The 23,731-nt window shown below is 46.6% G+C and overlaps 1 pseudogene; it reads right to left on the bottom strand.

The window, feature by feature from the left end:
• Nucleotides 1-20,222: 20,222 nt before the first annotated feature.
• On the bottom strand, nt 20,223-23,589 carry LOC139359305 (MICOS complex subunit MIC10 pseudogene; annotated as a pseudogene).
• Between the last annotated feature and the right edge of the window lie 142 nt (nt 23,590-23,731).

A 23,731-nucleotide genomic window follows, 5' to 3' on the forward strand; every position in this document is an offset into this window, starting at 1 on the left:
CCTGGGAGGTCAAGGCTGCAGTGAGCCAACATTGCGTCACTGCACTCCAGCCTGGGCGACACAGTGAGATTCTGTCTCAAAAAATAAAAACAAAAACAAACCAGACAGACCGTCACCTTAGGAATAAACACTATATCCCCACTTTATAGTCAAGGAAACACTGAGACTGTAATCACCACCCAGTCACATAGCTGGTAAGTGGTAAAACCAGGATTTTTAAACCAAGTGTACCTGACTCCAAGGCTTTGGCCCTTTCTCATGTTGCCTGCTAACACACACACAGACTCCAAGAGCGGGGCCTCCAGCCTGCCCGTGGAGATCTTTCTAGCCCTGCTGCTGCCTCACACCACGGCGGAGCGTCCGCACTGTGTTTTCCGTACTCCCTGGATAAACACAGAAAGTCCTGCTCCGTGAAGAGGCCGTCAAAATCAGCACAGAGATGAGGCATTGGAGAGCAAACTCCAGGACAAGTCCGGAGAGACAGATGGCTCAGCCCGAGGTCAAGGTCCTCCTTATACCTCACTTGAATTTAGACGGCAGGCCGGGCATGATGGCTCATGCCTGTCATCCCAGCACTTTGGGAAACTGAGGCAGGCGGATCACTTGAGGTTAGGAGTTTGAGACCAGCCTGGGCAATATGGCAAAACCCCATCTCTACCAAAAAACTAGCCAGGTGTGGTGGCACGCATCTGTAGTCCCAACTACTCAGGAGGCTGAGGCAGGAGAATCCCTTGAACCTGGGAGACGGAGTTTGCAGGGAGCCAAGATTGCTCCATTGCACTCCAGCCTGGGCGACGGAGCAAGTCTCTGCCTCAAGACAAAAAAAAAAAAAAGAATTTAGATAGCAACTAACTTCCCAAGGGTGTGTGTCTCTGGGATGCCTCCCATGACTCCCTCCAGGCTGAGCTGCAGACCCCTCTTCCATGCTTCCACATCAGCAGGATTTACCTTAATCAAGGACTCACCAATGTAAAATTTGTTGATGTGGGAGCCTCTCACAGAACTTGGCCTGGTTAGAAGCCCAGTAAGCGTTTGCTGAGTGAATGAATGAACTGCAAGAATCTCATGCAAGGGCTGTGGACTCAAACACCTTCAGAGGCCGGGCAGACACCACCAATTAATGAGGTTGGGGATGGTGATTCGTAGGGAGTGGAGAGGACAGGGGTGGAGTGGGGACATGTGCCGGAGCCATGGGGGCAGCTGCCACTCGCTTGCCCTCATGCTGCCGGGCGGGAATGTGGGCCATCTATTACCACATCTGATTTTTCAAAAGAAGCCAAAATCCAGTCTTTTATGATGAACTACTGATTTGTTCATGTTGTGGACTAATTTTAAGCTTTTTAAATTAAGTGAGGGTCAAATGAAACACATATGCTAGTTGAATACTGCCCAGAGTTTAGAATTTGGTTTAGAATTTCTGCTTTGAAATTCCAGGATGTTCCAGCGTTTCTGATGCAGTGACAGTGATTTTCCTGATGACTACAAGACAAAGGTGTCCACAGCAGGTAAAGGAAAGCCAGTGTCACCAACAGCCACGAGCCAATTCCATGTGGACGGCCTCCTCTGCTGGCATCCCACTGGGAGGGGCTCCAAGAGCCGATAAGAGCTCTGAAGGCAGGGTTGCAGGGAGGACAGGGAGGAGGGTACAGATGACCTATGACTGCTGGCTGGTGTAGTATTAGACTCTTAATAACTTGAATTCTCATGAAACATGCATTTTTGATGGATTATTAGATTATTTTCATCCTTGCACTAGTGGCACAATCCCATGTAATGGACAAAAGATAGAGCCACTTGCACTAGACAGAGGGAAGCTAAGACAAGGCTGGACAAGGTCCTGGGAAAGAGGCCACAGGTGGCAAATCCACCCCGCCGAAGGACCTCATCTGGGTACAGACTTCTACCTCCCACCCTTCGCTTCAATACCGGAGGTCTTACCTTGTTTTCCTCACCAGACAGTTCTTTTTCTCAAACTGAGGAAATGAGCGCACATCTCAGAGTGGCCCCAGTTCAAATCCTTCCTCTACCATTTGCCGACTGTGATGAACAGCTTTGGAATCCCCATTTGTCCATCTTTCCAACACGACTCGTAAATGTTGATATCACACCTCCCGGATGTGATAGGATGAGGGTACTTCATTTCTTAGGTATTCTTCCCACAATTCTACAGACCCAGTCTAATCATGAGAAGACCAGAAACTGTCACCAGTCAGCGGAGACTAAGGATAGATGGACACTCAACGCAACACGGTGTCCTGGATTAGGTCCAGGAAGGGAAAGAGGCCATTAGTAACACAACTGCTGAGACCTGAAGAAAGTGTGTAGTCCAGTTGAAAAATCATGGATCTACACCAGGCAAGTGGCTTATACCTGTAATCCCAGCACTTTGGGAGGCCTAGACAGGTGGATGATTTGAGGTCAGGAGTTTGAAACCAGCCTGGCCAACATGGTGAAACCCTGTCTCTACTAAAAATACAAAAGTTAGCCGGGGATAGTGGCATGCGCCTGTAATCCCAGCTACTCAGGAGGCTGAAGCAGAAGAATCACTTGAACCTGGGAGATGGAGGTTGCAGTGAGCCGAGATCATGCCATTGAACTCCAGCCTTGGGGACAGAGTGAGACTCTGTCTCATAACAATAATAATAATAATGATAAATAATAAATAATAAATTAAAAATAAAAATAAAAATTATGGGGCAGGGTGTGGAGGCTCATACCCATAATCCCAGCACTTTAGGAGGCTGAGACAGGTGGATCACCTGAGGTCAGGAGTTCAAGACCAGCCTGGCCAACATGGTGAAACCTCATCTGTACAGAAAATGCAAAAACTACCCAAGCATGGTGGTGTGTGCCTGTAGTCCTGGCTACCTGGGATGCTGAGGTGGAAGGATTGCCTGAGCCTGGGAGGTGGAGGTTGCCATGAGCTGAGATTGCACCACTGTGCTCCAGCCTGGGTGACAGAGTGAGACTCTGTCTCAAAAAATAAAAATAAAAGATAAATAATAATAAAAAAAAAGATGGCAAATTTTATGTTATATGTATTTTAGTATTTTACCATACTTTTTTTTTTTTTTTTTTTTTGAGACAGAGTCTCGCTTTGTCACCCAGGCTGGAGTGCAGTGCAATTGTGCAATCTCGGCTCACTGCAACCTCCATCTCCTGAGTTCAAGCAATTCTCCTGCCTCGGCCTGCTGAGTAGCTGGGATTACAGGCACCCACCATCACACCCAGCTAATTTTTGTATTTTTGGTAGAGATGGGTTTCACTATGTTGACCAGGCTGGTCTTGAAATTCTGACCTCAGGTGATCTGCCCAACTCGACCTTCCAAAGTGCTGGGATTACAGTGCTGGGATTACAGTCCATACTTTCTTAAAATAATAAAGAAATGAATACAAATTTGACTGTATATGTGCGTGTGCAGTATGTGTACACGTCTACATTCCCTAGCTATATCCACGGAGAGGGACAGGGAACAGCCTCACCGTAGTGGCAGTGAGCAGATGTAGCATCCAGATCTTGACTTCTAAATACCATTTTCAAAAAAGGGAACCAAGATCTTCAGAGAGCAGACTGATTCCAGGGATGTGAGCTTGAGTGGGCTCCCACTGGCGAAACTGGGAATAATTTTTTTTTTTTTTTTTGACACAGAGTCTCACTCTGTCACCCAGGCTGGAGTGTAGAGGCGCCATCTTAGCTTACTGCAACCTCCGCTTCTCAGGTTCAAGCAATTCTTGTGCCTCAGCCTCCCAAATAGCTGGGACTACAGGTGTGTGCCACCACACCTGGCTAATTTTTGTATTTTTAGTAGAGACGGGATCTCACCATGTTAGCCAGGTTGGTCTCGAGCTCCTGACCTCAAGTGATCCACCCGCCTTGGCCTCCCAAAGGGCTGGGATTACATGCATGAGCCACTGTGCCTGGCCTGGGAATAATTTAATTATTACAATGAATAGTGAGAGTCATGGATTATAACCTATTGCATTCACGAGTCCATGCAGACATAAATAAATCACTTGCCCAAGATCACAGTGGGAAAAGGTAGTACTGGGGACGAAGGACGCTCACTCTCATTTTCCTTTAGCGCTTCTTTCCCCCCAGATACTGTGAGTGGGAAGGACACGACACAGAGAGCAAGCTGGAGGCCCAGAAAATTCCTAGAGAGAGCGTCCAGGACATATGGACTTTTGAGATCTGTCCAGTGTCATGTCCTGTTTCAAATCATGCTGGGGGAAGGGAAGGTGCAGGAGATGCAGTGAGGGAGGGGGCATGGGGGTGACAGAGGCTGGAGAGCAGGGAGGAGGCTGGTCCATCAGCTGCGGCTGCCAATGATGCCGAGGGGCTGGTGGAGAAGGTATGGGCGAGGGGCCTCCTGGAGAGCGAGGTGCCCACATCTGGTTCACATTGAAGGGTAAAAACAAACAGGTTTGTAAGCTGGAAGGAGCCCAGCAGCCTGAGCCAAGCCGTGCTGCTCGGACACTAGGGCACAGCATCCCCTCTTCCACGGGTCACTGGGCCTGGCCAGTTCCCAAGGGCTTGCAGAGGGGACGCAGTTGGAATAAGGCCATCTTCTCTGCTTAGAACCACATTATCTGGGTCCAGCTCCTCCTAATGTACAAACCAGCCTCATCGTGTGTCCGGAGAGGCTGGTTCTTTGATTTGTAGATGACTCATTTCAGTCCCTTGAATGAGACTGAGACTGCGCATGTGCCAAACGTCACCATGTCCACCCAGAGGGCTTGTTTGTGCTTCGTGTAATGTCTCCCTTGGCTGGGAAGAGACAGCGGCTTGCTGTGGAATCTGGAGCAACTTTCTTAACTTCTATGAGCCTCAGTTTCCCCAGATATAAAATGGAAACAACAGTTCCTCCTTAAGGGTCATGGTTGGCCTATTAGAGTTACTGAGCATCAGGCCCAGCCAGTGCCGAAAAGCTCTCAGTCAGCGTCCACCATTCCTACTGGTCATGTGGACTCCAGCCTTATCTCTTCTATTGGGTATTTAAAGTTAGCCTGTAGTCCCAGCTCCTTGGGAGGCTGAGGTAGGAGGATCACTTGAACTCGGGAGGCAGAGCTTGCAGTGAGTCAAGATCGTGCCACTACACTCCAGCCTGGGTGACAGAGTGAGACTCTGTCTCAAAAAAAAAAAAAAAAAAAAAAAAAAGTCTTAGGAAAAAAAGACTTTCCTCTAGGCCAGGCATGGTGGTTCACACCTGTAATCCCAGCACTTCGGGAGGCCAAGGTAGGTGGATCATCTGAGGTCAGGAGTTGGCAAGACCAGCCTGGCCAACATGGTGAAACCTCATTTCTACTAAAAGTACAATAATTAACTGGGTGTGATGGCATGTGTCTGTCGTCCCAGCTACTTAGGAGACTGAGGCAGGAGGATCACTTGAACCTGGGAGGCGGAGGTTACCGTGATCCAAGATCACGCCACTGCGCTCCAGTCTGGGCAACAGAGTAAGACTCTGTCTCAAAAAAACAAAACAAAACAAAAGTTTTAGGAAAAAAAGACTTTCCTTTAGGATTTGTATTCCAGCAATTAGTACCATCCCTGGCAATATGAGGCAAGTGGCAGGCAGACCACAGATGACTTTCCAGTTTTGCTATTTGGTGGCTGTGTGACACTAAAAAGCCTCCTTAACCTCTCTTAGCCTCAGCTCCTTCTCTGTAAAGGCAGAATTCTTGCCCTGCCTCTCAGGTATTTGTGAGAATTCGGAGGGTAATGCACATCAGAGAAGGGGATGGTTTGTGGTAAATACTGTTTTCCTTCCCAGACCCATATTAAAGGCTCAGAGAATAGTCGTTGGGTGGAGGGGAAACACATCAGGGAAGCACCTTTCAAAACCACTGGGTACGGCCCTTTCTCTGCTCAGCGTTAGTTCTTTCCTCTTCAATAAGTGGCACCATGGCCAGGCACAACAGCTCACGCCTGTTATCCCAGCACTTTGGGAGGCCAAGGCAGGGGGATCACTTGAGCCCAGGAGTTTGAGACCAGCCTGGACAATACGGTGAGACCCAATCTCTACAAAAAAATAAAACTTAGCTGAGCATGGTGGCACATGCCTATAGTCCCAGCTATAGGAGAGGCTGAGGCAGGAGGATCACTTGAGCCCAGGAAGCAGTGAGCTGTGATCGTGCCATTGCACTCCAGCCTGGGTGACAGATTGAGACCCTGACTCAAAAATAAATACATAAATAAATAAATAAAGCCAGGCACAGTGCTCATGCCTCCAATTCCAGCACTTTGGGAGGCCGAGGCGGGCAGATCACTTGAGGTCAGGAGTTTGAGATCAGCCTGGCCAACAGGGCCAGACCCTGTCTCTACTAAAAATACAACAATTAGCCTGGCATGGTGGCTCATGCCTGTAATCCCAGTTACTCAGAGGCTGAGGCAGGAGAATTGCTTGAATCCAAGAGGCGGAGGTTACAATGAGCCAAGATTGTGCCACTGCACTCCAGCCTGGGCAACAGAGTGAGACTCTGCCTCATAAATAAATAAATCGGCAGCAGACAGCAGGGAGCTGATTCATTCTGGAGAGAGCCCTGAGGCTCGTGTCCTGCCCAGCACCTTGTAGAGACCTCAGCTTCCTACCCTGAACTCACCTCTTGCTGTCCCCAAACTTACAGAAAAGGACGTTGCCTCTTTGCCAGATGCAACCAGCTGGCTGTCCTCCAGCGCCCTCCAGCGTGTTCTTGGGGAGTCCGCTTCCGTGGGCCCACTCGTCCACTGTCAAAAGCCCTTGGCCGGGAGGGCTTGGTGGCTCACGCCTGTAATCCCAGCACTTTGGGAGGCTGAGGTGGGCAGATCACAAGGTTAGGAGTTTGAGACCAGCTTGGCCAATATGGTGAAACCCCGTGTCTACTAAAAATACAAAAATTGGCTGGGCATGGTGGTGGGTGCCTGTAGTCCAAGCTACTTGGGAGGCTGAGGCAGGAGAATCGCTTGAACCCGGGAGGTAGAGGTTGCAGTGAGCCAAGATCACATCACTGTACTCCAGCCTGGGAGACAGAGGGAGACTCCGTGTAAAAAAAAAAAAAAAAAAAAAAAAAAAGCCCTTGTCCAGAAGCCCCTGCAAAGCAAAAGTCTGAGACTCCATCTGCCTTGGTCCTTGGGAGAAGGTGAAATCAGACAAACTGGTTACACCTGAGGCACCTCATTATGCCTCAGTTTTCTCCTCTGTAAAAAGAATTCTTTTTTTGTTTGTTTGTTTGTTTTAAGACGGAGTTTCGCTCTAGTTGCCCAGGCTGGATGGAGTGCAATGGCACGATCTCAGCTTACTGCAACCTCTGCCTCCCAGATTCAAGTGATTCTCCTGCCTCGGCCTCCCTAGTAGCTGGGATTACAGGCACCCGTCACCATGCCCAGCTAATTTTTTGTATTTTTAGTAGAGACAGGGTTTTGCTATGTTGGCCAGGCTGGTCTAGAATTCCTGACCTCAAGCAATCCACCCGCCTCAGCCTCCCAAAGTGCTGGGATTACACACGTGAGCCACCTCGCCCAGCTTAAAACGGACTTTTAAATACTATTCACTTTATAGGGTTGTGATGAGGCTCTCCTGAGAGGTTTGAGGATGTATGAGGCATATTTGGTACAGTGCCTTGCATATAGTAATTGTTCTGTAAGTGCTCACTATTCTGGTTGTTAGCTGTCATTTAAAATCTCTCCAGCCCTAAATAATCCTCACTGAGCAGTTCAGAAGTTGCCAGGGCTCAAGCTCAAGTCTGATTTGCTAGGGCTACTGGGTAACAGACACAATCCTTCATGCAGTTTCTTTTTTTTTTCTTTCTTCCTTTCTTTTTCTTGGGTGTGTGTTTGTTTGTTTGTTTGTTTGTTTTTGCTTTTTTGAGACACAGTCTCCCACTGTTGCCCAGGCTGAAGTATAGTGGCACGATCTTGGCTCACTGCAAACTCTGCCTCCCGGATTCAAGTGATTCTCATGCCTCAGCCTCCTGATTAGCCAGGGTTACAGGCCCACACCACCAGGCACGGCTAATTTTTGTATTTTTAGTAGAAATGGGGTTTTGCCATGTAGACCAGGCTGGTCTTGAATTCCCGACCTCAAGTGATATACCCACCTTGGCCTCCAAAAGTGCTGGGATTACAGGCATGAGCCACCGTGCCCGGCCCCTTCATGCAGTTTCTCTCACTCCTTTCAGAATCGAGGAGTCTGCTATTCCATCGACATCTAACCCACTCCTCTAAACCAGCCTGCACTCCCAGCTGGAGAACTACAATCCAATCAGGGATTAAATCTAAATTCCTCCCATCTGATCACTGGGATCCCTACCCATCCAACTCTCCCCCTCCTCCAGAAATGTTACCAATCCCCTAAAGCCTCCAATCACCTGTTGAACCACCAGCCAAGTGCTTACTAATCCCCGTCTCCCAAGCTCAGACACTCCCTGTAATTGATGGACACGCAGCACTGGGAGCTTTCACATTAAGCTCTTACTTTGAAACTTTGAATAAGAAAAAGAGCTGAAAAAAGCAGATCTCCCAATCTTGGTGAAATTGTAGGTAAAACTCCAAGTAGAATACCCCAAATAAATTGCATAAGTAATGATAATATCTCATAATATGTTTATTATATGCATATATATTAGATATATTTGGAATATATAGGTATTATGTATTCTAAACTTCTATCATCTATCTATCTCCATCTGTCTATCTGTAGTCACCCCAAAGGCTAAAAGAAAGTTTTCCACACTCAAGAGTGAAATGGGGCTGGGTTCAGTGGCTCATGCCTGTAATCCCAACACTTTGGGAGGCTGAGGCAGAAGGATTGCTTGAGGCCAGAAGTTCAAGACCAAGACCAGCCTAGACAACATAAGGAGACCCTGTTTCTGCAAAAAATATAAAAATTAGCCAGCTATGGTGGTGCACACCTGTAGTCCCAGCTACTTGGGGGGCTGAGGTGGGAGGATTGCTGAGGACAAGAGGTGGAGGCTGTAGTAAACCATGATTGCTCCACTGCACTCCAGCCTGGGTAACAAACTGAGATCCTGTCTTAAAAAAAAAAAAAAAAAAAAAGAGAGAGAGAGAGAGTGAAACGGAACAAATTATACATCCTTTGCATGACAAGAAAGAGCTAGGAGAATAACATTGTGCAGGATCCTGGTTTCTCTGGAGGAGCTGTTGAAATCTGCTCTGTGATCAGAAAGGGACATGATTGCAGGTGGAGGCTGGAAAAAGGCTCTTTGAGCAACTGTTTAGATTTTGGGTTAAACCATTTTGCACAACTTGAAAAATAGTATGCTCTAAAAAAAACTGTTTATCCAACATCTATCTATCTATCTATCTATCTATCTATCTATCTATCTATCTATCTATCTATCTGAAATGAGTTGCCCCCTTAAACTCCTGCTTTGTAAACTTAACACTGACTGAGAGCTTACTTGGTGAGCTGGGTATTCAAATCACCTTTAAAGCACCTCTAGGAGTTAGATACTAGTTTCATCCTCATTGTGCTGAGTTGGAAAGTGAGGCACAGAGCAGTTAAGCAACTTGCTGGAGGTCACACAGCTATTAGGTGTCAGAGCTGGATTGAAATTCACATCTGATTCCAGAGCCAGCGCTATTTACCACTAAGCTCTACTGCCTCCCTGTGGCGGCTTTCCAGGCAGGAGGGAGTCTTCAGCAGCTTTCACAAATACTGTACCTCCCTCGCCCACAACACACGGAACTCAGTCTCCCCCTGTTGCTTTTCATAGCAAATCCTATGCCCTGTGTTCATACTTTTGACATGCATAAAATCTTGACCCACCATGAGAAAAAAAAATTTTGTTGATGTGTGTGTTTATTTTAACCAATAACTTCCACTTTCTGTCTTTCTAAACCATTAGAAGGAAAAACATTTGTTCTCACCCTTCCTATGTTTTTGTTTGTTTGTTTGTTGAGACGGAGTTTCGCTCTTGTTGCCCAGGCTGGAGTGCAACGGCACGATCTTGGCTCACTGCAACCTCTGCCTCCCGGGTTCAAGCGATTCTCCTGCCTCAGCCTCCCAAGTAGCTGAGATTACAGGCATGCGCCACCGCGCCCAGCTAATTTTATATTTTTAGTACAGAGGAGTTTTTCCATGTTGGTCAGGCTGGTCTCGAACTCCTGACCTTCGGGTGATCTGCCCACCTCAGCCTCCCAAAGTGCTGGGATTACAGGCCTGAGCCACCACACCTGGCCCTCACCCTTCCTATGTAAAACCAAAAGCATTCACTCACTGTCCGTCCACAGCACAGGTTGGAAGCCACTTAGGAGCCCTGGGGGTTGAATCTAGTGAAGAGAATCAATGCTTGGTGCACTTTGGGGTGAATTCATTTTGACACCTCGCTCTGAAGTTTTAGAAATACCATTGTTCTTCATATTGGTGTTTTAGATAGAGGAGGCACGTTAGTTTTCTTTTTCTTTTATCTTTTTTTTTTTTTTTTGAGACAGTCTCACTGTATCACCCAGGCTGGAGTCCAGAGGTGCCATCTCAGCTCACTGCAGCCTTGACCTCCCTGGTTCAAGTGATCCTCCCACCTTAGCCTCCCAAGTAACTGGGACTACGGGTGCACACCACCACGCCTGGCTAATTTTTGTAGAGACGGGGTTTTGTCATGTTGCCCAGGCTGGTCTTGAACACCTAGACTCAAGCAATCCTCCTGCTTTGGCCTCCCAAAGAGCTGGGATTATAGGAATGAGCCACCGCACCTGGCCAAAATGTTCCATGTCTTTATCTGGATGGTGGTTACCTGGGTGTCCATGCTGGTAAAAATGCACTGAGTGGCCGGGCACAGTGGCTCACTCCTATAATCCCAGCACTTTGGGAGGCTGAGGCAGGAGGGCCACTTGAGTCCAGGAGTTTGAGACCAGCGTGAGTAATATGACCAAACCCCATCTCTACTGAAAATACAAAAATTAGCTGGGCATTGTGACTTGGGCCTGTAATCCCAGATACTCAGGAGGCTGAGGCACGAGAATCACTTGAAGCTGGGAGGCGGAGGTTGCAGTGAGCCAAGATTGCACCACTGAACTCCAGCCTGGATGTCAGAGTGAGACCCTGTCTACAAAACAAAAAGCATTGAGTGGCACACTCCAGATTAGAGCACTTCACACTCATTACTGAATACAAATTGCACCTTAAGGTCAGGTGCAGTGGCTCATGCCTGTAATCTCAACACTTTGGGAAACCGAGGCAGGCAGATCACCTGAGGTCAGGAGTTCGAGACCAGCCTGGCCAACATGGCAAAATTGCGTCTCTACTAAAAATGCAAAAATTAGCCAGGCATGGTGGCAGGCACCTGTACTCCCAACTACTTGGGAGGCTGAGGCAGGAGAATCCCTTGAACCTGGGAGGTGGAGGTTGCAGTGTGCTGATACTGTGCCACTGCACTCCAACGTGCTTTTTGAGAGAGCGAGACTCGTCTCAAAAAAAAAATTAAATAAGTTGTATTAATTAAATAAAATAAAGACAATAAAAAGGGAGGAATCTAGGAGAATAAGTTATTTCAAGGGCAAACAAGTTTCATAAAACACACACACACACACACACACACCCTGTGGTTGTTGTGAGGACTGGTGTGGGACGACAGAGGAAGAGAAGGCAGGGAGACCAGAGCTGAAGGTTATTGCATGTTGTCCATGTTTTAATCTCTTAGGCAGGAAAGGGCAAAGACATGCCCTTTTCATTGTCACCAGCTTTACTTTTACCTTTTAAAAGTAAATTGTTGGCTGGGGGCAGTGGCTCACGCCTGCCCAGCACTTTGGAAGGCTGAGGCAGGTGGATCACCTGAGGTCAGGAGTTCAAGACCAGCCTGGCCAACATGGTGAAACCCCATCTCTACTAAAAATACAAAAATCAGCCAGGCCTGGTGGCACACACCTGTCAGCTACTCAGGAGGCTGAGGCACAAGAGAATCACTTGAACCCGGGAGGCAGAGGTTGCAATGAGCTGAGATTGCACCACTGCATGCCAGAGCCTGGGCAACAGAGCGAGACTTTGTCTCAACAACAACAAAAAAGTAAATGGGATCAGAGTGCAGTGATTCACACCTGTAATCCCAACACTTTGGGAGGCCGAGACTGGAGGACTGCTTGAGAAGTCTTCCTGGCTGAAGTGAAAGTTTCCCAGGCTTTCTCACGAGAGAATGTCTTTTAAGTTTACAAAAGGAAAGGCTAAAATTAAATTCCCTGGTATCTTTCTATCTTGCTGAAGCCTGGGGTCTCCCTGGCAGCTGGGCCTGGAGGAGGCAGGAAGTAAATAGCTGTTCTCTGAATGGGCTCTTCCGAGAAACGGGAATGCCTCACTGTATTCACTGCAAGAAACATAGGACCTCAAAGCTCTGGGGCCCAACCGGGAACTACACAAGTGGTTTCTTTTCCAGAAAGCCCACTCATAAGACGCAGAGGCGTCTAATTACCCAAGAACATATGGCACAGTGAGAGTCGAGTCTTCACCACCCAGAAGCTCAGGACAATGTCATCACTCACAGAGGCATCGATCAGGACAATGTCATCACTCACAGAGGCATCGATGGGAGGGCTGAGCTCAGGAACCCACGAGAGGCTCAGGGTGCTGCCATGAGCTTAGATCCTAGACTTGAGTGGGCTAAAAGGTCACCAGGCTAAGATTTAGGGCTAACACAGAGGAGACAAGCCAACGCTGAGTCACTTTGAAGCTTGAAATCAGGGTTTTTAACCCCCACGCTATTGACATTTTAGACCAGAAAATTACTTATTGTGGGGGTTGTTCTGTGCATTATGGGGTGTTCAGCAGCATCCCTGGTCGCTATCCACTAGATAACCATAGCATCCCCCTCCCCTCGAGGTGACAACCAAAAATATCTCCAGGCCAGGCACAGTGACTCACGCCTGTAATCCCAGCACTTTGAGAGGCCGAGGTGGGTGGATCACCTGAGGTCAGGAGTTCAAGACCAGCCTGGCCAACATGGCGAAACCCCATCTCTACTAAAATTACAAAAATTAGCCAGACGTGGTGGCAGGCGCCTGTAATCCCAGCTACTCGGGAGGCTGAGGCAGGAGAATCACTTGAACCCACGAGGTGGAGGTTGCAGTGAGCTGAGACCATGCCATTGCACTCTAGCCTGGGCAACAAGAGCGAATCTCCATCTCAGAAAAAAAAAAAAAAAGTCCCCAGATTTTTGTGAAATGTCATCTTGGGGGGCAGTATCTCCCTGGATTGAGAACCACTGCTTTAGATAAAAGCAAAGTCTTACGCCGGGTGCAGTGGCTCACGCCTGTAATCCCAGCACTTTGGGAGGCCGAGGTGGGTGGATCATTTGAGGTCAGGAGTTCAAGACCAGCCAGACCAACATGGTGAAACCCTGACTCCACTAAAAATACAAAATTAGCTGGGTGTGGTGGCACGCGACTGTAATCCCAGCGACTTGGGAGGCTGAGGCAGGAGAATCACTTGAACCTGGGAGGCGGAGGTTGCAGTGAGCCTAGATCGCGCCATTGTACCCAGCCTGGGCAACAAAAGTGAATCTCCATCTCAAAAAAAAAAAAAAAAAAAGAAGCAAAATCTTAGACTTGTCCATTTTGGGGCCATTGCCTGAAATCTTGGACAAAAGCCTAAATGACCCAGTTAAAATACCAGTATCTGAGCCCCACTGTTAGGCTGAAGCAAACCGAGGAGGCAATTAATTATGTGTTGCCTAACTTGCTTCTCCCTTGCAGTTTCAATTGCATTAGGCAGCCAGCTTCCCTTCCTCTCCACGGTTTGAATTGTTGCTGTGCCGGGCAAAAACTGCGGCTGGTCCACCCCAGAGCTGGCCTCATTTCAATAACAGCCGGGAGGACTGGCATGGGGCTTTCCAAGCTTAATTAGCTCATGTTTGTAAAGTTCCTTAGGAAGCTCAGGCCAGTATGCTATGGGAAGTCCAAGTTACTAGGATTCTCGCCACACTTAAAAAAAGAACATTCCCGCATAAAAAGGCTGGTAGAGCCAGAAAAGAGCGCCTCAGAGTGTGTGTGTGAATAGCGAAGGGTCCTTGTGAACCACATTCGAGACCGTAAAGAAAGAGAGTAATGCATTCCAACTTTCAGGCCCTCCTCCTATTCTCTAGAGCAGGAAATTATGTAAAGTATTTCCTGAACAGCTGAAGTATGTTAGAAACCTGCTAGCATCCTCCACAGTATCTCCAGGAAATGGACACCGAAGAATTTCTTTGCAACAAGAAACTATTTGAGCTCTACTGGCTGTTTCTACCTGAATGAGTTGGATACTCTCAGCCTGGGAGTGGAGAATACAATCTTCTTAGATCATGTTTATGTCAAACTCAGCATCCTACAGCAAGAACACACATGGGAAAATAATTCCCCTTGTGTATGCACATATATATGAAGAATTTTCTTCGTGTGTGTGTGTGTATATATAGTATACATGCACATATACACATATATTAGTATACATCAAGAGAGACGGAGACAGAATGAAGAACTTTCTTTGTTAGGTAATTTAGCAATGTCAGTAATAGCTTGCTAGTTAGTTATTCCCACTCAGTCTTCGGGTGGGGCAAGAATGAAGTCAGCCTCTTCTGTTTTAGGCAGAATTCTAGAACATGCAACAAAAGGAAACTGCTTGGCCCCATCCCACCTCTAGAGATTTGTCCTCTCCAAGGCCTGCCTATAAATCTCCCAGGGTGGGGATCCAGGAGCATGGTGCCCCGGCAAGCCAAGCTTGAACCTCCCAAGCAAATCAGCGTCGGAATGTTGGTGGGGTCACAGGATCAAGAGCCATCTGGGAGCCAGCTGTGACTTGGGCTGATTCCCATGGTTTCCTATGAGAAGGGCGAGTGTGATCACTACAGCAGAAATACCAAAGAAAAATGGCAATTGTTACCTCCCGAGCAAAGAACAAGGCCTAGAGCAGAGCCGGTTCCTACAGAGAATGACAGATCGGAATATGCTGGCGAAGGCCAGGCAAGTTCTGTGCTTCCTAACCAGTTAGAAGCCCTTCCTCCCGCGGCGGCCGAGCTGGGATCCAGAGCTTGGGAAGTGTGGGACCTGCCTCTCTGAGACCTGGCTGTCAGCAGGAGGATGAGGAGCCAAACACGTCCCATTGTTACCACCCACCCTCTGGGGCTTGCAGGGAAACTGCACTCCTGGCCGAACGAGAAATATAAACCCTTGCCATCTTCTCTTTCCAGGGACAAAGGCACCACAGATTTTTAGTGTTTCATCGTGCTTTTGGAACGAATGTCAACCAAATGCCATCTTTTAGGGACAGCAGCTAAAACGCCTGTTCAACTGGAGTTCTTTAGTCAAATGTCCGTTACATTCAGTGATCTGAGGTCTTAAATTACTTAGGCTCAGGGAGTGATATTAGAAAAAAAAAAAAGTGGCTGGGTGCAGTGGCTCATGCCTATAATCGCAGCACTTTGGGAGGCTGCGGTGAGCAGATCACAAGGTCAGGAGTTCGAGGCCAGCCTGGCCAACATGGTGAAACCCTGTCTCTAAAAATACAAAAATTACCTGGACACGGTGGTGCATGCCTGTAATCTCAGCTACTCAGGAGGCTGAGGCAGGAGAATCACTTGAACCCAGGAGGTGGAGGTTCCAATGAGCTGAGATCATGCCATTGCACTCCAGCCTGGGCAACAAGAGCAAGACTCTGCCAAAAAATAAAAAAAAGAGAGAGAGAATAAGCACATTTACAAAAGTGTAGAAAATAGGCCGGGCACGGTGACTCACATCTGTAATCCCAGCACTTTGGGAGGCCGAGGTAGGTGGATCACCTGAGGTCAGGAGTTTGAGACCAGCCTGGCCAACATGGTGAAACTCCGTCTCCTACTAAAAATACAAAAATTAGCTGGGCATGGTGGCAGGCACCTGTGATCCCAGCTACTCGGGAGGCTGAGGTGGGAGAATTGCTTGAACCTGGGAGACGGAGGTTGCAGTGAGCCAATATTTCGCCACTGCACTCCAGTCTGGGCAACAGAGTGAGACTTCGTCTCAAAAGAAGCCAAAAAGGAGAGAGGAGAGGAGAGGGCAGGGCAGGGGAGGGGAGGGGAAGGGAGGGGAGGAAAGAAAAGAGAAGAAAAGAAGAGAAAAGAAAAAAGAAAAGAAAAGAAAAGAAAGAAAAGGAACTACACCTGAAGCTTGTAATATTTTGAAGGTAGCTCTACCTTTGAGAACCTAATTTTCCCCAGGCTATGATTCCCTTTCTTTGAAAATTACCCATATGTATTTAACAGTAAACTTTGGCCGGGCGCGGTGGCTCAAGCCTGTAATCCCAGCACTTTGGGAGGCCGAGACGGGCGGATCACGAGGTCAGGAGATCGAGACCATCCTGGCTAACACGGTGAAACCCCGTCTCTACTAAAAAATACAAAAAACTAGCCGGGCGAGGTGGCGGGCGCCTGTAGTCCCAGCTACTCAGGAGGCTGAGACAGGAGAATGGCCCGAACCCGGGAGGCGGAGCTTGCAGTGAGCTGAGATCCGGCCACTGCACTCCAGCCTGGGCGACAGAGCGAGACTCCGTCTCAAAAACAACAACAACAACAACAACAACAAAAAACCAGTAAACTTTGCATACAGTTTCAGATGTTCAGGAGCCCCATAACCTACCTTGGATCTCAGGTTACACAGGTTAAGAATTTTTATTCAGGCCGGGCGCAGTGGCTCATGCCTGTAATCCCAGCACTTTGGGAGGCCGAGGTGGGCGGATCACGAGATCGGGAGATCGAGGCCATCCTGGCTAACACGGTGAAACCCCGTCTCAACTAAAAATGCAAAAAAATTAGCTGGGCGTGTTTGCAGGCGTCTGTAGTCCCAGCTACTCGGGAGGCTGAGGCAGGAGAATGGCGTGAACCCGGGAGGCGGAGCTTGCAGTGAGCCGAGATCACGCCACTGCACTCCAGCCTGGGCGACAGAGCAAGACTCCATCTCAAAAAAAAAAAAAAAAAAGAATTCTTATTCATGCCAAAATATACAATCCAATGGTAGAATTTCAGGTTATTATTTTAATTATTTTAGGTTATTATTTTAATCTTTGTGGTATTCTGTTTTTCAAATTTTCTAAAATTAGTAGTGTTTCTGTAACTAGGAAAATACATTTTAAAGAGTTACCCAGAAGAAAAGAAAGAGAAAAGGAAGAAAGAAAGAGAAAGGAAGGAAGGAAGGAGAGAGGGAGGGAGGGGGAAGAGAGAGAGAGAGAAAAGAAAAGAAAGAGTGAGAGAGAGAAAGAGGGAAGGAAGGAAGGAAGGAAGGAAGGAAGGAAGGAAGGAAGGAAGGAAGGAAGGAAGGAAGGAAGGAAGGAAGGAAGGAAAAGACAGAAAGGAAGGAAAATGAATTAGCTTTATGTTTCCTAAGTTAATCTTTGCTGAGTGGCTGAGATGTTGGTTGAAAGGATGGGCAAGAACAGAGTAGGGTGACAGTCATTGGTCACCTCCAACTTTTGTCTAAGCCAAAGGGTTGAAAAAGACCATCTTGGCTGGGCTCGGTGGCTCACGCCTGTAATCCCAGCACTTTGGGAGGCCCAGGTGGGTGGATCACCTGAGGTCAGGAGTTCAAGACCAGCCTGACCAACATGGAGAAACCTGGTCTCTACTAAAAATACAAAATTATCCAGGTGTGGTGGTACACGCCTGTAATCCCAGCTACTCGGGAGGTTGAGGCAGGAGAATCTCCTGAACCTGGGAGGCGGAGTGCAATGAGCTGAGATCATGCCATTGCACTCCAGCCTGGGCAACAAGAGCGAAACTCCGTCTCAAAAAAATAAAAAAAAAGAAAGAAAAAGACCATCTCATTTCTACATGTTTTTCTGCATTTCTCCTGTATTTCAATAGTTTTGCTTTTAAAATATATATTTTTTTGCAGCCACAATCAGGAGATGCCTTCCAGATGTCATACCTTGACCATTAATTTTAATTTTGAATTGATTCAAAGTTTTCTTATTCATCCAGTCTTTCCTCATATTCCCTTGTTTTTATGGATAAGCTTCCAATATTTCTACCTAAACTTGTTCAAGTTCTAAACATGAGTTTCTTTATAGTAGAATATATGGCTTTGTGGTTGCTGTCTCAACAGTCAAGTGTTTGATCATTTGAGAAACTTCATTAACACTAGTATTAGGGGCCTATCAGGTATTGATACTGACAAGCTTCCATCACCAAGTTGGACTTGGGTGGTTCAGTCCTGTTTTCATGGACAATGAGAAGTTAGGTGAGGAGGTGCTCCAATTATTCTGTCCAATAGAATTAAGAGAAAGGGAACCAGTGGGCACAGGAAGACAGCTGGACCTCTCACTGGGATACTGCAAAGGCTAACAGCCAGTCTAGGAACTTAGTCACAGTGGGCCCTCCTTGAGCCAGTTCCACTGTTCAGAGAGCTATGCCAAGCCCCTAAAAGACCTGAAGGCTGACAAAACATCTGACTTTTGGGTAGAATCCTATCATTGAGTTTATAAACAATCCAGTATGGTGATCTCATGTTGATTTGTATCTGATTGATAAGGGGGAAAAAAGGGAAGAGTATAATAAACTTAGCCTAGAAGGTAAAATAAATCAAAACAAGGGTCGGTCTGTGTAAGAACAAACAGAAATCTTTGGTGTTAAAAGGTTGGAGGCAGCCGGGTGCAGTGGCTCATGCCTGTAAATCCCAGAACTTTGGGAAGCTGAGGCAGGAGGATAGCTTGAGGCCAGGAATTTGAGACCAGCCTGGTCAACATAGCGAGACTTTGCTTCTTCAGTTATTATGGCTATTCCCAACAACAAAAAATTTGGAATAGCTGTAATACTTATCTGGGATATTCCTATTATATAGGAATTAGTGTCTATACTTTTCTTATGCCAGGCACTTAGCTGTCCCACCAAAAGGTCTTTCACTGACATAATAAAGAGGCAAGATTTGAATTCAGACAGATCTGGCTCTTAAATACTAGTCCATTTCACTGCACCATGCTACCTCCCACAACTAGGATGGGAAAAGACATTTACAATTGTGAAAAGCCTGGAATGCACGAACTGATCAGTTTAAGAGGGTTCGATGCATACACCTCCTACACAATGTTATGAAACTGTCCCAAATATTTAGGAGGAACTGAGCGTTTACAGACACTAGAATTAGCTTTCAAACTAGGCCAACAACATGTTGTTTAACATACAAGTGCTCAAAATTAAATTGTACTTCTGCCCTCAGAAAACCCTAGTTGATAGCTTGGGTGTTTCTTATCATCTTTATTAGCTGGGGTTATGAAACTTAAATGGGTGATGTTGCTGAAACACTTTTCTCTAACACTTTCCCATGGGGAGTTAGAGGGAGGCTGCATGATTTGGCCAGGTTTTGTTCATCACAAATTAGGTCAACAGCCCAATCCCAAAAGAAAGCACCATTAATGAAATGACATATTTCAAGGGCTTTCCAAAATCAGTCCACCGGGTTTTGGCAAGCTCCAGCAAGGGTGGAGAGGGGTAAGGGGCAGCCAGGCCTTAATGGCCTTCTAAACTTGGGTCCTGTATCTGACAAGGTTTCCAATGGCTCATATGAACAAAACTGACTTTGCTGTTACTGCTGTTATGCAATTAAAGAGGCCAAATGCTGAAATAAAAATCTTACTTAACAACGAGGATTTACAATAACAAAAAATTATCCTGAGCTTTTTCTTCAGTGATGATGCAGCCACAGAAAGATCGAGGATGAGAGAAAAAAAAAATCAACATTAGGAAACAGAATGTTGCTTTCCTTTATTGCCAAAATGCAATATAGCAATGAAAGAATCAATACTTCGTGAAATGTTTCACACTGATGTCCAATCTTTTAATGTTACCCTTTTATTTCAACAAGCAAAATAAGTGTTAGCAGTTTTTACTTTGATAACTGCCAAATGATATCAGGAATATTACCTTTCCTCTCTTGCTTACAACAAAAACAAATACAAAAATGAAAGTTATAGGTAAAGACATATATAATTTATCAAAGGTTTTTTTTTTTGTTTTTTTTTTTGTTTTTTTTTTGAGATGGAATCTTGCTCTTGTCATCCAGACTGGAGTGCAGTGGTGCAATCTTGGCTCACTGCAACATCCACCTCCCGCCCCCACGCCCAGTTAATTTTTTGTATTTTTAGTAGAGACAGGGTTTTGCCATGTTGGGCAGGCTGGTCTTGAACTCCTGACCTCAGATGATCTGCCTGCCTCAGCCTCCCAAAGTGCTGGGATTAAAAGCATGAGCCACCATGCCCAGCCTATCAAAGTCTTTTTTCTTTTTTTTCCTTTTTTTTGTTTAATTTATTGAAGACCACCTCCCTACAATTTCCAGAGAGAAAATACAAAACAAGAAACAGACTTGATTTCAAATACATAACCAGGTGCTGGAGTTTAAAGCATTGCTGATAACATTGTTACAGAAGAATGACAGCTTACTCCAGGGCACTTCAGTATTCCTGAGGAGTAAACATGATTTCTCCTGTCCTCCCACTGGGATGTTCTCAAGTGAAGTCACTGCTCCTGCTTGTTGACATATTTTCCATGTAGAAGATATGGAGCCTGGAAATCATGCTGACAGTTGGAGTAAGCCATTCCTAATCCCGTGCCAGAACTGAAGGCTAATGGCCACATTCTTCTTTTAAAGAAGGTAAGTGAGAAAACAATTCCTAATCCAAAATCAGTACCTATCTTCACCACCGCATCTGCCAGGCACCAGTCCCACTTCCTGCCAACCACCCATGCCTCCAGCTTTCCTCTCCACCGGCCCCGCGCTCTGTAACACTATCAAAGTCTTAAATGACGTTTCAAACTGCTAGATGGCCGGGCACGGTGGCTCACACCTGTAATCCCAGCACTTTGGGAGGCCAAGCCGGGTGGATCACTTGAGGTCAGGAGTTTGAGACCAGCCTGGCCAACATGGCAAAACCCCATCTCTAATAAAAATACAAAAGTTAGCCTGGTGTGGTGGCAGGAACTTGTAATCCTGGCTACTTGGGAGGCTGAGGCAGGAGAATCGCTTAACCTGGGAGATGGAGGTTGCTGTGAGCCAAGATCACGCCACTGCACTCCAGCCTGGGCGACAAGAGTGAAACTCTGTCTTGAAAAAAAAGAAAGAAAGAAAGAAACCCCATCTCTACTAAAAATACAAAAATTGGTGGGCGCAGTGGCTCACGCCTCTAATCCCAGCACTTTGGGAGGCTGAGGACAGCGGATCACGAGATCAAGAGATCAAGACCATCCTGGCTAACATGGTGAAACTCTATCTCTACTAAAAATACAAAATATTAGCTGGGCATGGTGGCGAGTGCCTGTAGTCCCAGCTACTCGGGAGGCTGAGGCAGGAGAATGGCGTGAACCCGGGAGGTGGAGATTACAGTGAGCCAAGATCGCGCCACTGCACTCCAGCGTGGGAGACAGAGCGAGATTCCGTCTCAAAAGAAAAAAAAAAATTACTCAAGTGTGGTAGTGGGAGCCTGTAGTCCCAGCTACTCTGGAGGCTGAGGCAGGAGAATCGCTTGAGCCCGGGAGGCTGAGGTTGCGGTGAGCCAAGATCATGCCACTGAACTCCATCCAGCCTGGGCAACAAGAGCGAGACTCCGTCTCAAAGAAAAAAAAAAAAAGAAGAAAAGAAAAAATAAAGAGATTTCAAACTACCAGGAAACTAAAAATGTTGGTACATTAATAAATCACTGGCAATTTAGACATTAACACTACAAGAGGGAGAAGTTGGTGGCTACATAATGTTTTTATCGTGACTTTTACAAATCAAGCTGGTTATAAAGTCATTCTGTCATTCTCAAAGATATTAAGTTACCCACATATAAATTAAATACAAATCTCCCAATGCCTCTATGGATCTAACGACTCCAAGGAAACTAGCATGTTAAGCATTTTATCTAAAATATGAAAAAAAACTTTTTTGGAAACCAGCTATCTCCTGCTCATTACCTCACTATTGAGTCATGCCTCCTTTAACAAATCCAGACCTTACACTTTCTATCCTGTCTTTTACACTAGTCCCTCTGAAGCCATTAAAACTCTCCCATGTTAAAGCAAAAATCTAGGATGTCCAGGTTTACTTCCCCATCACCTTTTCTCAAGCTGAAGACTTTTGGATTCAGTATCCAAGAAGGGACTCGGGGAGAGGAAGAGAGGAGCAAGTAAGTAGGAAAGGAAGGGCCGTCTGTACTGTTAATGTCTCTTCCCCCTTCCCTTTATGGCAGCCTTTGTACAGGAAAAGCTGAGAAAGTAATCCACGGTTCCAAACAAAATGCTCTATGCTTATGAGGACCATGTGTAACACAGGGGTTTAGTGCTCCATTTTATTTTTTGTTGTTTTTTTGTGTGTTTTTGTTTTGTTTTTGAGACAGGGTCTCATGCTGTCTCCCAGGTTGGAGTGAAATGGCACGATCTCAGCTCACTGCAACCTCCGCCACCCAGGTTCAAGCGATTCTTCTGCCTCGGCCTTCCAAGTAGATTACAGGCACCCACCACCGCATCCCACTAATTTTTGTTTTGTGTGTTTTTTTTTTTTTAAGTAGAGACAGGGTTTCACCATGTTGGCCAGGCTGGTCTCAAACTCCTGACCTCTAGTGATCTGCCTGCCTCAACCTCCCAAAGTGCATCATAGTCGTGAGCCACCGCACCCGGCCTAGTGTCCCATTTTAGCAACTTGGCTGTAGGAGGTGCTTCAAATAAGTATTAGCCAGTGCTCTATACCTAAACAAGGTAAGGATTAAACATCATTCCATGGAAGGATTTTAAAACACAACTGTTACCTGCAAAAGGCAAAATATATTTATATGCATGTTGATGAACTAGGGGAAGAAAATCCTTGTGTTTGTAGCCAAGAAGGTAAATGGAGACTTGTTGCAGTATATTACTACTGACTTGGAAAGATGTCTTGGCTGAGCATAGGGGCTCACGCCTGTAATGCCAGCACTTTGGGAGGCCAAGGCAGTGGATCATGAGGCCAAGAGATCGAGACCATCCTGGCCAACATGGTGAAGCCCCGTCTCTACTAAAAATACAAAAATAAGCTGGGTGTGGTGGCACACACCTATAATCCCAGCTATTCGGGAGGCTGAGGCAGGAGAATTGCTTGAACCCAGGAGGTGGAGGTTGCAGTGAGCATTTCACTTTTCCTAAGACTTATGTGGTACTACTGTAGGTAACACTTTGCGGTTTCCACTCAGAATCCATTGCCTGTTCCAGTGACAGCACATTCCTTAAGAGTGGTGGCTATCAGCTGGATGTGGTGGCTCACACCTATAATTCCAGCACTTTGGGAGGCCGAGGTGGGTGATCATGAGGTCAGGAGTTCAAGAGCAGCCTGGCCAAGACGGTGAAACCCCATCTCTACTAAAAACACAAAAATGAGCCGGGCATGGTGGTGGGTGCTCGTAATCCCAGCTACTCAGGAGGCTGAGGAAGAGAATCGCTTAAACCTGGGAGGCAAAGGTTGCAAGGAGCCAAGATCGTGCCACTGCACTCCAGCCTGGGCGACAGAGCAAGACTCCATCTCAAAAAGAATAGTGTCTATCAACCTATACTGTACAGGAGCCCTTGGGAATTGCATTTTTTAAAAAGACCCAAGGTGGACCCTCACAGCCCTCATCAACTAAACAGAACTGGGTACTTTCCCAGGTGAGGCCCGTGTGCAGCCATGATTGACCTTGGAATCCCATTCACCCTTGAAGTTTGGGAGGAATGAATTCCGCTTGTAGCTCCAGGAGAGATTTACGATTAAATTTAAGGTGTTTAGCCCATCTCCCTGGCCAAGGAGACTTAAGGAGACACTGGCTGAGGG

Source organism: Macaca nemestrina, chromosome 17, assembly GCF_043159975.1.
Source record: "Macaca nemestrina isolate mMacNem1 chromosome 17, mMacNem.hap1, whole genome shotgun sequence".
NCBI classification, from domain to species: domain Eukaryota; kingdom Metazoa; phylum Chordata; class Mammalia; order Primates; family Cercopithecidae; genus Macaca; species Macaca nemestrina.